General features: G+C 35.0%; 1 protein-coding gene across 2 annotated transcripts in view; it reads left to right on the forward strand.

Annotated features, from left to right (window-relative positions):
• The window catches only part of PRR16 (proline rich 16), a 254,780-nt gene that overhangs the window by 136,646 nt on the left and 102,280 nt on the right, over positions 1-15,854 (forward strand). The window lies entirely within an intron of this gene.

Genomic DNA, 15,854 nt, shown 5'->3' on the forward strand with positions numbered 1-15,854 from the left:
ACTGGTGATGATTATCTGCAGTACTTCCAGGCATGACATCTTGAATATTAATGACCAGAAGAGGAAAACCCTTCCTATGTAGTCATGTGGTTACCTTTTCATAAAACAGAGGAGTTTTTGTTGTTTTCTGAAAACAGCTCATCAGTCTCCCCTTTTATATCTTACTGCCCAGTGTGGAGACCATGATTGATTCCAACTTATCATCTGAGAGGAATACATGTTCTGGCATTACTCAAAATCCTACAAGTAGGAAGATAAGTTCATATTGAAAAGAAATGTAATGCACACTAGAGTGACAAATATTATAGAAATATTACAGAAATTTGAAAATGACATGATCTTTAAGACAGCAAAAAAGTGTAAAAAATGTCACTTTTCATAGATTTTAAAAATACTACTTATAATGCTTTTGTCATTGCAACTCACAATTGCAGCCAATTATTTAGAAAATTATTAATTTCTATTTTTCCCTTCATATTGGAGCTTCATAATGACAGGGCAAGCTGCCATCTTACTCATCAATGTCCTTCTTTTTAAAAGGAATCAAAGAAGGAATGTATAGTCTTGGAGAATCTGTAGCATTTGAGCAGACAAGAGGAGGACATTTGGGGTAGAGGGGACATTATTAGCAAAGTCATAAGTCAGGAAAGCTTAGACCACTGCCTGCAACTTAGAGTAAGTAGAGTAGAAGAGTGAGAAACTATGCTGGGATGATGAAGGGCAAGGTACATGGATTCAGTTAGAAGGTAATAGAGAGACCTGAATATTTCAGAGTTGGATGATGATGTGCTAAGAACTCTGCTCTAGAACAAAAATGTGGCAATATTGGATTAACTACAAGGGGAAGAGCAGGTGTGAGACTGCTGGCCAGAGGCAGTGCCGGTAGTCGGCAAGTTATTAAAATTCTGATGTGGGTTAGCAGAGGAAGAAAACTGCAATAACTGCATATCTAGCAACATCACAGATGACAATTGAGATGACTTACTAAAATATACAAGGATGAACTGGCAATGTGAAGATCAAGAGAACCATCACAACAGAATTGTAGATATCAGAAGCAGGTGTTCATGTTGTTGGGCTTTGTTTCCAGGGAATGTAGGTTGTGGAGATACATGTTGTGGTGAGCAAAGGCTGTGAGGCTTCCAGGGGGATGAGAGTACTGGACCCCTGACATGGCCATGTAGGAGTCATCCAGTGATGGAGATTTTCTAGAATAACAGTAACAATTATAAAATATGTATTAAGTGCTTTCTGAAATACTAAAGTAAATTATAAATAATTATAGGAACCTCAAAAACAGTTTAAGATTAAGAAAAGACTTAGAATAAGACCATGACAGAATATAGGATGATGCACTTCAAGGAAATATTTACTACATCGACAAGTTTTGCCCCACAGCTGTTTAATTGTTGTCTAATATGTGTCTCAGCTTTAATCATATTTGTAGAATAGAAAAGAGCTTTATGACATCTTCTGATATTTCTTGCTTTCTGTGGATGACAATTAAAATATTCCAGGTGCATGAAAATAGTTTTTTAAAAGAGTTGAAAAAAAGAGAGATTTCATAAAGTGTCACTTTGCATTTGGATGATAAGTATCAGTCTCTAACAAGAAATATTTGTGTGTATTACCCTTGGGTGTAATTAATCACTTAGATTTGGTTGGTGGCTTGATAGATGGCATTTGATTGGTTCCTTTGACTGCTAAGCCTTAACTCAGTGAAATCCATTATAATACTACCCTTCCAGTTATTTCTTTAATAGTTCTAGTCTCTAAAAAAGTTATTCATAAGTAAATTTTTAAAAAATCTGTAATTGCTTTGGGCTGACCTATGAACCCTCTTTAAAAACATGTAACCCTTTAAAATTACATACAGTCTAGAATATGTTACAGGCCTTTGTGAAGGTATCTGAGTGTCAGGCTTCACCTTAATGTCATTTCCTGAAGTACTTTACAAACTACTAACATTTACAGTTAACTTAAGGAAATTACCAGATTACATAATTTTGTTTCTATGGGAGAGATTTTGAGATCCTGATTTGGGGGCTAACAGGGAAATTAAACAGCAATAAATGCATATTTAGTCATATTACAGAGATAGAACTGAGAGGATTTATTGCATTATTAGTACAGGACATCAGGAAGGAAAGGGTTAGCAATTCCCTGAAATTGGAAAATCAAGATAAATATAAGAAGGTTTAGGAATGCTGCTGAGTATAGCTATATTTATTTCAGTTTCATATATGCAGAACTTCTCTCAGATTTGGCATGCTATTTTCAAATGTAACTTTACAAGCAGAGTTTAGAAAATGCTGAACTGTTTTGTACATATTGGGTGTTTTTGAACCGTAGCTTCTGTTTTCACAGTGGGGATACACTGCTGAACCTAGAGGTACACTGTCAAAAACAGCTAATACTTACTGAGCATCTGTTGTAATTTTAAATTTATTATCTCACTTTACTGTTCAAAATACAGCTTGTTAACAAAATAAGCATTCAAATCGTCCAGAGATTAAGTATATTCCTAGTGTAGTAAGTGGTAAAATTAGGATTAAACCCATTTCTGTCTGCTACCGGTATTTACATACATACTTTATATCTCCTTTACATTTAGAATTTGTCAAAGTGACAAAGAAGTTTCAGAATGTGTTATACCTACATAGAAGCTTTCTTCTGAGAGGTGGTTTTTTTTTGTTTGTTTAAAGTGGCATTGCTTTACTATTTTTCTATCAAAAGAATAAAAATCTCTATTAGCTTTAAGTGAACCAGTGTTATATACAAAACTGAAAGTTTCCCCAAAACAAGTATCTTTAAAAGAACCAATACTAAGAATGTTTTTTTGGGGGTGGGGAAGGGATAGAACTGGCAAGGAGGTAAGTTAAATATGGAATTGGCCAGTGGTGTGCTGGCAAATGTTTAACAGCCAGCTCTCTAAGGAGGGCAGGCAGAACACTGGTTTGCAGAATTTGCTTATATTCATGGTGTTAATGCTCCCGCCAAGACTTATTTCAAGCTGCCAACCTGATGTCACTGAATGTAGAATTGGAAGGGGTGCATAGTAACACACTATGCATAGAATTTCTACATATGCAATGAATATAAATGACCTCAAGAACATATATAATTGGCCCTGACTGATTAGCTCAGTTGTGCATTGTTCCACAGAGTGAAAGGTTGCTGGTTCGATTCCCTATCAGGGCATATGCCTTGGTTGCAGGGCTGGTCCTTGGTTGGGGCGTGAACAAGAAGCAACAGATTGATGTTTCTCTTTTACATCGATGTATCTCTCCCTCTAATTCTTCCTTCCTTTTCCTCTCTCTAAAAATAAACAAAAAATATTTTTAAAAGAACTTATATAATTGTAAAATATTAGGAAATGATGTTTTGAATATTCATTACATTTGATTTTTAACATGATTAACTTTACATGTATATAATTTAATTTTTAATAATGATGTTCACAGTGGGGTCACAAATTCCAAAATTATTTAACAAATCGTTACTATAAGGCAATATGAAGTGGCTCCAGCACACCACTGATGGGTGCAATAGAAGAAGATATAATTTACATCATATAGAAAACTATTTGGAAAGGACATTATTTCCATCTCAATATAGTTTTCTCCTACTCTTTTGAAGGTTAGTATGAATATCAGTTTCAATAATGGATCTTCAGTAGTGATGTTTTCCAGAAAGGTTTCATTGTATTTTTGCTAATTGAAATTGATTATTCATATTTCTGTGCCAGTCAGGGCAGCCCCTATGATTCAAAGTTAGCATGAAGATCAAGATTCATATTGCCTCAGGGATGAATGAAGACAGCAGACTTTTATTTCTGAAGTTCATTGTCATTTCTATTACTACCGATTATATAAGAGATAGGATTTATCCAACATTTTATTTTTACTTCAATTCAAAAAGAAGGATGAAAACTAGGTTTCAGCACCAAGTGAACAGATGTAACTCCAGCCTATGGCCCTTGGAAAGTAGTATCAATTATTGAATGGCATTTAACACTGAGGGTAGATTATATACTTTACAATATAATATACTTAAAATATACTTTGTTATTTTCTGAGCTGTTTAATAAAATATTTTATATATTAAACTAGATAAAGACTTGAGACATTCTTCAGGCTTTGTGTAGACTCAGCGTAAGACTTTATATATATACACACACACACACATACATATATATATGCTGATGTAAAGATCAAGTAACTAACTACAGGGCAGGCAAAAGTAGGTTTACAGTTGTGAGTACATGAAACACAGTTAATTCTTATATTATTTTTTCTTGTATTATATATTTTTCCATACAAACAACTGTAAACCTACTTTCTCCCACCTCTCTATTTTGAGAGTCAGCTTAGATGATTCTCTGAGAAAAAACACATTTTCAATGGTGTCTGCATTTTCTGGGTATCTACATGGACATCATAAATTGGATCGGTGGTACATATTCTTTCATGTATGTCAATATATAGTAGGGTATTTAAGATGCCATGCTTGGTAGCCACATAAGTTTGCAATTTTTCTACTACATATATTTTCTTACAAAGAGTAGGGTAGAGGGAAAAAAAGAGGGAATAATTTGGCAGTGAAGGAACCTGACAAACTCTACCTGAAGCCAAGTGATTCAGCTTAACGTCAGCAGGGATACAGCATATCGATAGGAAATACCGTGTATGTAATATGATGGCAGTGGCACACGTTGCCTCTGCAGTCTTCCTCCCCAAAATGCATTTCCTCAGTCTAACCATGAGGAAAACACCAGACAAATCCAAGTTAAGTGACATTCCACAAAATACCTGACCAGTAATCCTCAAAACTGTCAAAGTCATGAAGCACAAGGAGAGTCTGAGAAACTGTCACAACCAGGAACATCTCAGGAGAAATAATTCTTATATGTGATGTGATACTTAGATGGGACCCTAGAACAGAAAAAAAAAAGGCATTAGGGAAGACTCTGGAAATCTCAGGAAAGTATATGCTGTAGTTAACAATAATATATCAATATTATTTCATTAATTATGACAAGAGTGCCATGGTAACTTAAGATTCTAGTAATAGGTAACATGGAATATGAGGTATATGGTAATTATCTGTACTATTTTAATAAAAATTCGGTAAATCTAAAAATGTTCTTTAAAATGGTTATTTAAAATAAAACTGTATGTCCAACAATGTGGGGATATCTTATATCCTCATATTCAGCCAAGAATCTAGGCAGCAGAGTGCATGTGGGATATGACTTCATTTTCATAAAGTTCAAGGATAGACAAAACTGATTTGTGCCATTTGAAGTCAGGAAAATGCTTTCTCTTGAATGAGGAATGTGACCAATGGGGCACAAAGGTCTTCAGGGTGCTGGTGATGCTCAGAATCTCTAGTCTCTGTGTTGGTCCCATGGGCATGTGCACCCTGAGAAAGCTCTTTGAGCTGCACTCAGGGTTTTTATATTTGTCTGTATATTTTGTTATGCTTCAATAAAAATTAAAAAGTTGGATTATTTGATTTTTGCTTAGTGACATTTAGATTATATAGATTATAAATGGTTTCTTGGTATTAAATAACACACCAAAATGCATTTTATGGAAAATGATTTAACAGAAAATAAAAGGTAAGGAACTGTACAGTATTAAGTCATAAATGTAACACATAAACATTAGGTTGTGAAATTCCAAATTGACTCTAGAATGGGTTAGGTGTCCCTCCTGTACTCCCCTGCAGGGCTCTTACAAACTTTTACTGCTCTACTTAGTCATTAGATTGTAATAATAATTTTTAAATGCCTATTTTCTTCAACAGAATAAGATCATGGAGAACAGAAACATTAGCTTACTCATCATTTCTCTCTAGTGCCTAGCATATGTTCTGACAGGTTGTGTGTGATCAGTAATTATTGGTAAACATAATATAAGGAATAAATACATGAATATTTCAGTAAGTATATACTGAGTATCACTGACCGCTTTGAGATGTGTTCACACATTTTGTTTGGTAATTTTCTCTTCTCATTCCTTTCTTTGATCTTTCTGATCATTCCTAGAAGTTGATTACAGGACATTCCCAGTTGATTCTACATTTTTTTCTTTTTTTCCTATTTTCTATTTCAGTCATTTTGTCTAACTTTCTGAGATTTCATCTTCCAACCCTTTATTGGAGCTTTAAGTATGGTAATAAAATGTTTAATATGTGAGAGCCCTATTTTATCTTTTATTACATACTTTATAGAACAGTATTCCCTTTTAAGTGAATGCAGTATGCTCTTTCCACTTCTGAAGATACTCGTAATAGTGTCTGCAGTTTACCTTTTCTCTCCAGTGTATTTCTTCTAAATTCTTTTCCCCTGTTTTTATCCTCCTGGGCCAATGGGTGTGGGTGATAGATTAAAAAGATTTTTCTTTAGCTCTAGGATTTTTCTGAACTGTTCTGGAGCAACTATTATGGGTCAAGCAATATATTATTATATACTGGAGTGAGGCTAATTTTGTCTTTGCCTAATGAGCCCATTGTCTAGTTTCCATGCCAAGGAAAAGAGATGGAGTGGAGGTAGGAGTAGAACATTTCAAACACAGGGGCCAGCTTATACTTATGTATTGAAGTAAGAAAGAACAAGGCATGCATTGCAAAGTGGTTAGATATCATTGCAATACAGAGTGCAATTATAAGAGTGATAAAAGATGAAGTTAGAAAGATAAGTAGAGACCAGATCATGTAGAGTGTGTTGTATTCATTTGGACTAGGTTTAACTGAGGGACTAATTCTTAAAATAACAGGAGTTAAAATGAGTTAGATGTCTATATGTTCATAGAAAGTAAGTAGTACAGTGTATCATAGATGTGCATATTCCATGTTCTGGTTCAGCCATGGACTCAGCATTCCAACCAGCAGAAAGAGGAAAGGGCAGCAGCTCACAAAATTTCTCCCCAAAGGGTATTTCCTAGAAGTTATACCCATTACTTACCTTCCATTGTCTCAGCCTATATTGTATGTCACACCTGTTAGGTACACAATAGCCTAGAAAATATAGGCTTTGGGGAGAGGAGGACCATGTGCCCAGTTAACTTTCAGGTGTTCTTTTACTGAGGAAGGAAGGGGGATTTGTTAAAGGACACAGTGTTGTATAGGAGTTTAGAATTTATTTAGACACTGGAGAGGGGCCTTGAAGAGGTTTAAGCCTAGCAGTTTTTCACTTTAGAAAGGTTCTTGGCTGTGACAGGAAGAATAAGGTGATGTGAGAGTAAAGGTGGTCCGAGCAGACAGGCAGCCGTGAGAAGCACCTCCACGTGAGCAGTATAACATGGTATGGCTTTATTTGTGAGGGACTGAAGAAAGATAATCACTATTGGTGATGTTAATGACTACACTAATGTTGACTTTTTTATCTTCATGGTTGAACATTTGAAATGTAATTATTTATAGAAGTATATGAGGTCTGTACAGAAAAAGTCCAGCCATTGTTAATATAATGAGAATGGTTTGTGCAACATTGATGTAGCCTGACAGCCAAGGAGAGTAGACTGGAATATGCATGTGTGAACAATGATGACTTCACTGTACTAGTCAATGGGGGTGGTAGACACCGTTGAGTGAGCATGTATACTGTGTGCCCATCACACTCAAAATGACTGAACAAGTAGAGCAACAAATCTATATCAAATTTTGCATTACACTTGAATGTTCCTCTGCAGAAACTATTCAGATGATTCAGAAGGTTGCAACTATGGGCAACAGGTGATTGGCAGCTTCATCATGACAATGTACCTGTTCATGTAACATGTCTTGTTCATCAGAGTTTTTTAGTGAAATATCAAATCACCCAGGTGACTCAGGCCCCCTACAGCCCAGATTTGGTGCCCTGCAACTTCTGGCTTTTCCCAAAACTAAAATCACCTTTGAAAGGGAAGAGATTTCATACTGTCAATGAAGTTCAGGAAAATATGATGGGGCAGCTGATGGCAATTGGGAGAACTGTGTGAGGTCCCAAGGTGCCTACTTCTGAAGGGGACTGAGGCATGATTGTCCTCTGTACAATGTTTCTTGTATCTTCAAGAATTGTCTCTTTTTCATATTACATGGCTGGATACCCTCTGGAAAGACCTCACATTGACCATAAACCCAGGCCTTTGTCAAAGAGATGGTGATCAATGCTCTCAATACCCCTTCCTGAATCTTAGAGGATTTCTGTCCTATTTCTGTAATATGTTTGTTTCTCTAACAATGCATATTGCAATTTCTTTAAAAGGTAAATATATGTGGTTTAAATTTAAATACAAACATTTAAATATAAAAATATATCAAAAAGTATATTTTTCAGTACATTATGAAATCCCAGAACATTATCAGTGCTATAGTTCATCCTACTGTTTCATAGAAGATTTTATATACAGGGCATGCTCTTAAAAATGATCTAGAAATGTCTGCATGTACCGATATGGTTGACATAGAAATATCAAAAAGCTGTATTTTTAAGCAACGGCAAAATAAAGAACAGTGCACAGAATAAGATCAATGTTACTATGAAAACCCTTTAAAAAGACTCACACACACACCCCTTCATACAGACACACACACCCTTTTCGTCTTTTAAAAATGTATTATTTTCAGGATTTCCTACATAAGTTATTTGACTTAATGAAATTTAGCTATATTCACAAGTGTAGCCTAACAAGGTATATTCAGGGAGTGGGTTTAAATATGCAATCTGTTCAATTGCATATGCTCAACAATGGGGACATAAATATTCTGTCTCTAAATCTAGTCTCAGTAACACCTACTCCCACCAATATTTTGTAATATAAGCATTACTTTGAATTGAATGTGATTGTATTTACATATGGGTATATTTGCATCATTATTTTCATTTTATATATACCACATGGACTTTAAATGCAAGCTAAATACACTTAATCACTTTATTAAATCACTTAATAAAATAGTGAATCTCTTCCAAAGCCAGAGGTAAAACTCGCTGTGTAAGAATTTTGGAAAAATGATATTTTATTCTTTAACTTAGAATCTTTGTGAAAGATTTTCATAGTAACCTTCATCCCAGTGTGCATACTGTTCTGTAATTCTATTGTTGCTTAAAAATACAGCTTCTCGATCTTCCTGTCAGCCATATCAGTGCATACATGCCTTTCTATGGCAGTTGTTTTAAGAGCTGCATTGTATATAATCCATGGTCTATTCTTGTTGATGGATATTTTGTATTGTATTTTTTTCATTTTGTGAGAATTTGTTTTGTTCTTTTTCTTGCTTCTCAAAGTGTTTTATGAAAAGATGTATAAGTTAACATCCTCATGTGTATAATGAGAGTATATATTTACATATATGTAACAAATAGTACTTAGTGAACATGTGAGTGAACCATATATAAATAAATGCACATGTATATATATACACACACACAGATAGGGTGAAATCCTAGAGGCAGAACTGAGGCCACATGGTATCTTTATTTTCATTCTGATGAATTTAAAAATTGCCCACCAAAATTATTATGCCATGTATTCCCACACAAAGGTTTCATAGAGCCCAGGGTAGGTAACATAAACGCACTGAGCAGCCTGCGTGGGAGCAGTTACAGTGCTCGTACTGAGACCAAGCAACCTGTTTATATTCTCTTTGAAAACACTGGCTACCAAACTGTCTAAATCAAATACCCTCTTTGGGTAACATGGTTGCCAAGGGTATATTATAAAAGTTCTCACTTTTGCTATTATTGTCATTGAAAAAGATATTTTAATAATAAGACTGAGCAATATTTACATTTCTAAGTTATGTTTCTGTATTTGTGAACTTTTCCATTCCCTTTGTGAGCCTTGATTGTGAAGGTGATGGGGGCATAGATCCAGTGCCAGAAAAAACTTTGGGAAGAAGTACCCAGATATATTGAGCCATCAGTGGAATCGAGTATAGACAAAAAGTTGGTAGAAAAACAGAAAATGTCAGAAACTTTATAACACAGAAGAGACATGGTTCACATTGTTTGTGTTTCTCCTTGTATTTCATTGACCTACAACCCTTCAGCCTTCCCCCATAACTTTGCTCATTTAGTGTTTATTCTGGCCTGTGGCAATAATGAGCACTTAGTAAAGTTATACTTAATAACATAAATGCTCAGTTTCTGATGGTGATTGTGTGTATTACCTTATTGACCTTAAGTCTACAAAATTTACTTATACAAATAATCAAAGGGATGGTAATTTATAAGGATGATAGGATTTTCAATGGATTTTTAAGTCAATAATTAATTTTTTAAAGGCAGATTTTTATGGTACTTAATAGGTTAGTGTGTAAAGAAAAGTATGGGAGGAGGAGAATCTATTTATTTCAGACATATATAGAAGCTTTTGTATAAATAAGTGATAAAAATGAGAGAAAGGAGGAGAAGTAGTAGTTCAGTAGTACTTGAGGACTCAGTTTAATGCTTCATTTTCTCTCCTAATATTTCTTGATTTAATTTATAATCTACAAACTCCAGGATATGGCATGTGGGATTTTCCATTAAAATTCCACAGCATCTAACATAATACAATAAAACCATTCAAGTATATGCCCCATGATAATGCAGATTTGGATGTTAGAGACTGAAGATTGGTTTTCATCTTCAACCCAATCTTCCTTTTCAAAAGAAAGTTGTCAAATCAGGAGGCTGGATATAGAAAGTGTGAGGCTCCTCTTGGGGAGCCAGGCTAGTTGAGGAAGGTCTTCATATGTTTGGTATTCGTCCTTTCTAACTCCCTGGATAGAGAGGGGTGATTATATAGGTGCCAACTAACCAGGAGATTCCCAAATTACTGACATTATCCAGTAAATCCCAGCTAGCCTTGGAACTCAGCCTTTTCCCACTTCTGCATTTAAGACATCCTGAGCAGTTGCCACCAGGTGGAGCTAATTTCCAGTTTGGACTCCATAGCTCTGCATTACACAGTCAGACCCACAGAATTCTAAACCTGCTCGCCATTTGGGCTTGTCTAGTTACTTCGTTATCCTTAAAATATCATTACCACGTTTTCCATGAATCAGTCTCTTGGACCCTACTTGCTACATTATGACAGAATTTTATAGTATTATAATTTCTGCTAACTAGAAATCTGCAATTATACTATCACTGGCCATCGTGGAGAAAAAACTCAACTGAGTAGAGTTAAATTGTGTAGCTAATGTAAAGTAATGTGTTTGCTGGATTTGGTCTCAGCTATCTGTTCACTTCTTATAGAAAACCTCTTTTTAAATAGATGTGAGGATGAAGGGTGGTAACTATCACATGAGAAAAAGTCATGTATTTTCCATAATCTCTCTATCACATTAAGCTCCAAAGAAAGTAGAAGGACTTTCTAGTAGTTGTAATGATGCTTACTAAAAATTTAAGCATTTATCAAGCATGCCAAAATAGCAGGAAAATAACTGAGTATAGATGTCAATATCTAAGATCCAGTAATTAACTGTAATTACAAATAAGTTATAAAAGGGACTTATTTAAGTTGATATATTTATATACACCTTGCCAAAGTAGCTTATTACCACATTTTAAAAATAGCCACATATATAATTTCTGTCTATTATAAATACATAGAACCAACTTAGTCATTCTTTATTTATATATGTCATATTTTTGTGCTTAATGTTTCAATATTAAACTACTTGAGAATTTATTTTATTCAATCTACATTTATCAAATGTCTGTGAAGAAAAACATATCCCAATGTATTTTATAGAAATAGTTGAGGTTAATAATAAAATAACTCAATATTTTTATTACTGAGGGCTTTAGAATAGGATATGTTTGCATTTACCTTAGTAGTAGCCAAATAAATGATTTTTTAACAAAAGAGCCTAGATTATTTGAATGAAGGTTGCACATTTGTTATTATATATGGAAATTTTCCTATATAATCACAAAATCAAATTTATACATTTATTTTTATTTGCTAAGTATTTAGTAGCTTCAGTTACTTTATTGCTCATAGAGCTCTAAGGATAAATTAGAAATGGTCCATATATTAGACTTCTGTATAGTTTGGTATTTAAGTGTGATAAATGATTAGCACTCCCCTTGGCAGGTCAGGTTTTAAACCAATTGAGAAATTAAACTTCAGAGCAAGCAGATTGAAGCTAAAATACCACCTAAGTTACTGATGAAGACAGCTCTAAGAAAAACACTGCAGTGCAGTGTTATGCTCCAGCCAGCTCACTGGGAGTGTCAGATTGTTCACACTCCTTCCCAACTCAGTTTTCAGTGACATCATGTTGGTGGTTGATAGTCAGCCCTGGCGGAAGTATTTACACCATGGAAATTGGTGACATTTATCAGGGACTTTTTGTCCCCTGGAGAGCTGGTGGTTAAATAACTAACAGTGTAGCACTGTCTGAAGGTACGAATTAGTCAAAGTAGTGAATCCCAGGGTTACCCACTGAACCCCACACAGGGGAGGCAGGGAGATGCTCTCCTGCTCCTGGAGCTGAACAAAGTGTACTCTGCATGTTGTTTACGCACAAGGGGAAGGGAAAAGGGAGAGAGTGTCTCCTACACGTTTCAATTTCCCAGAGGCAGAAGAACTGAGGATGTGAGGAACCACAACTCCAGAGGAAGAAACCATTAGAGGCATGAATAGTGTTTCCCCACCCATTGCCCCTACACCTTTGCTTTGTGTTCTTCTGTTTATGGGACTGAACCATTAAGAATTAACTATTAAGGAGAAGTGTCTTTACATGTCTTGCCCATTTTTTAATTGGATTGTTTTTTGATGTTGAGTTGTATAAGTTCTTTATAAATTTTGGATATCAACTCCTTATCAGGTAATAATGGTGAATATGTTCTCCCATTCAGTGGGTTGCCTTTTCATTTTGTTGAAGGTTTCCTTTGTTGTGCAAAATTGTTTTAGTTTGATGGAGTCCCATTTGTTTATTTTTTCTTTTGTTTCCTTGCCCAAGGTGATATATCAGGAAAAATACTGCCAAGAGAAATGTCTGAGATTTTACTGCCTATATTTCCTTTTAGGATTTTTATAGTTTTGAGCAATGTCACCTCAGTAAATTCAATTTAAAATAAGAATTAACTATTAAGGGGTATGAATATTCCCTATAGGGAGGAAATTTGCACTGCATCAGGAGAGTCCTCTTCCTACCTTTGTGAGGCTGCTTTGTCAATGCCAACCATTGTTTCTTTCACACCCACCTGGAAGTACTGGGCATCAGTTATTTTTTGTTGCCACTAAGCTCCACCTGCTGAAGCCATATCAGAAAATGAAATATTAGTAATTTAAATTCCATTGTTCTACATATGGGTTCAACTAAAGACATTTCTTGCACATTTTTTCCCCTGCAATGTTACATGACTTCATAATGGAAGGCATTCTTCACACTGTGCTGAGAAGCCCATGGCTGTGTAATTTTCTGGTGTGATATAAGTCGGTTGAGTATGTCAACTTCAACCACACTGAGGTTCATAGGATTTGGGTATTTTTGCAGCTGTTTTAAGTGTCCTGTGGGGGTCCAAAGATGCACTCTGAAGTCTCATTCTTCATGGAGCCCACAGCCTGTGCCATGCCCAGCAGCAGCCGGAAAAAGATGAGGCAAAGAGGATATGCTTATATCCACCATTCCACGGTTCCCAGAAAACATAGACATTATTCAGAATAGTTCAGTGATTAAACCGATTCCAAAGTTTCTCTGTACTCAGTTCTGAAAATTTATTTGTTAGCTTCTTTCTCATCCCACAATATTTCCAGCCACATTGTCTAGCAGAAGCTTTGCAGTTCGATTAACGTAATAATAAGATGCCCCAATAATACATAAGCATACAGAACTCCAAAATATAGATATAAAATGCATAAAGACTCCAATAATAAAATGTGAATAGTAAGATGCCCCACCTTTGTTTAAAAATCTACTCCTCTTTTCTAATTATTTGAGAACAAAATAATTTGATATTTGATCCTCTTGAGTACTAATCCAGACATATCATCTGAACTCAAATTTCTTGCCCCTGTTAATCTCAAAGTTCAAAGAAAGTGGTTCTTGCCAATTTATCATTCTGGTTTTCTGGATTAGAGTCAGGAGCAAGGGCTCATTTGCTCTCATTCTCCCTCTCTTTCTCTGAAGGATTACCTTTAGGGCCTCAAAATTACTTTAGTTTACTTAAAAAAAAACAACTAAAGAATTAAGAGAACATATGATTATCATAAGAACTGGCCCCACAAAATAAAAGTTCAAAAGTGACCCCACTTGATTCTGGAACCTACTAGTTAGAGTTTGTCAAAGACCATATTTATTTTTATTTTATTTATTTGTTTATTTAGCCACAGTGTTCAAGAGATCTTATAATCTGTGTTTTCTTAGATTCTTGAGAATTTCTGTCAGTTGTCCCTATATTTGAAGGGTAATTTTTAAAATGTTCTGGTAATGTACTTTGTTCTTCAGAATGTCTGGAGCTGCCCTCATGTGTTGATCTAATCTTTTCATCACAGTTCTTCCTTTCATCTCCTGGGCTGGTGAATTTTATGTTTGTTTCATTCCTTGGACATTCGGGTCAAAAAAGAGCTACAGTGATATCTGAGAAAAGGATAGCTTAACTCACGAAGGTTTGAGAAAGGAGTGAGGAGCTGGATCATTTGGTGTTACAGAGATGACATTTTATAGCCAAGTTACCTTCACCTGAGGCTACTGAGCTGGTCGGGAGCATGTCTTTCAGTTCAGGGCTGCAGTCCTTTTTACTACACACATGTGTTCCACACATATTGTCAAGTGCCATCCCTCTTACTCATGTCTTAGAACGCTTCCTCAGCAAACCTGAGTATGGAGTCTCAGTAACAGATGAGTGCTTCATCACCAGTTCACCCTAGAATTATGAAGACAGCATAAAGACAATATCAATACATTTGTTGCTTTAGGCAATATAAGCTTTATACAGTAAATATATCAACTTCTATGTTCCAGTCCCCAAACATATAATTTGCAGTTATTTTTAAATTTGAAATCATATTTCTTATGGACGGTTTTTGCTGTTATCAACATATTTTAAATATTAGTGGCACATTTTTTATAACTTTCATTGACGGACATCATTGCAAAACAAGTTTGCCACGGTGCTCTTTCTGTTCATTTGTTTTCTTAACAGATAATCTGGATTTTGATAATTCACTTACCATATATTAAAATGTTAAAAACTTCTACAAGCTAAAGGAAACTAACACATTCTTCAGGCTTTGCACTTTTAAAACATTTTTATGTATGAATATTTTCAAGCATATAGAAAAGTATAGAAGATAATATAATAGGCACATAGGACCAGTGACTGAGATTTAACAGATGTTCTTGCTTGCCTAGGAACTTTCATTTTCCTATTTAAACCAAGCAGATAAGCAAAACCCCTTAGTCTCTTGTTTCCATCCCAGCCTCCTCCTCCTTGAAGTTGTTGCTAATTTTCCCTAAGTGTGCTTTTGAACTTTTACTTCACAGGTACTTATGACAATATGTAGTCAGATTGTGTTTTTAGAATTTGCATAAATAGAATAACATATGAATTCATTTTAAGTATGATTTTATTGTTGAACGGGTATGAAATATAAAAAAAAAAACAAGAAATGGATTTGAAATTATTTTCCACATTTGATGTGATTCCTTGGTGTCAAATAGTTTTATTTTTGCTTTTGTTTTTATGTGTATGTGTTTGTTTTTAAAGAAGTATTCAAGAGATTCTGTAGTCTTTGTGTTCTTAGATACTTGGACATTTCTGTCTATTGTCTCTATCCTTGAAGAATAGTTTTTAAAATGCTCTGGTATATATTTTTTCCTTCAGAATGTGTACACCTGGACATTGAATATTGATCAGATTTTTTCAC

Source organism: Phyllostomus hastatus, unplaced genomic scaffold, assembly GCF_019186645.2.
Source record: "Phyllostomus hastatus isolate PE091 unplaced genomic scaffold, TTU_PhHast_1.1 phas_contig_254, whole genome shotgun sequence".
Classification (NCBI taxonomy): domain Eukaryota; kingdom Metazoa; phylum Chordata; class Mammalia; order Chiroptera; family Phyllostomidae; genus Phyllostomus; species Phyllostomus hastatus.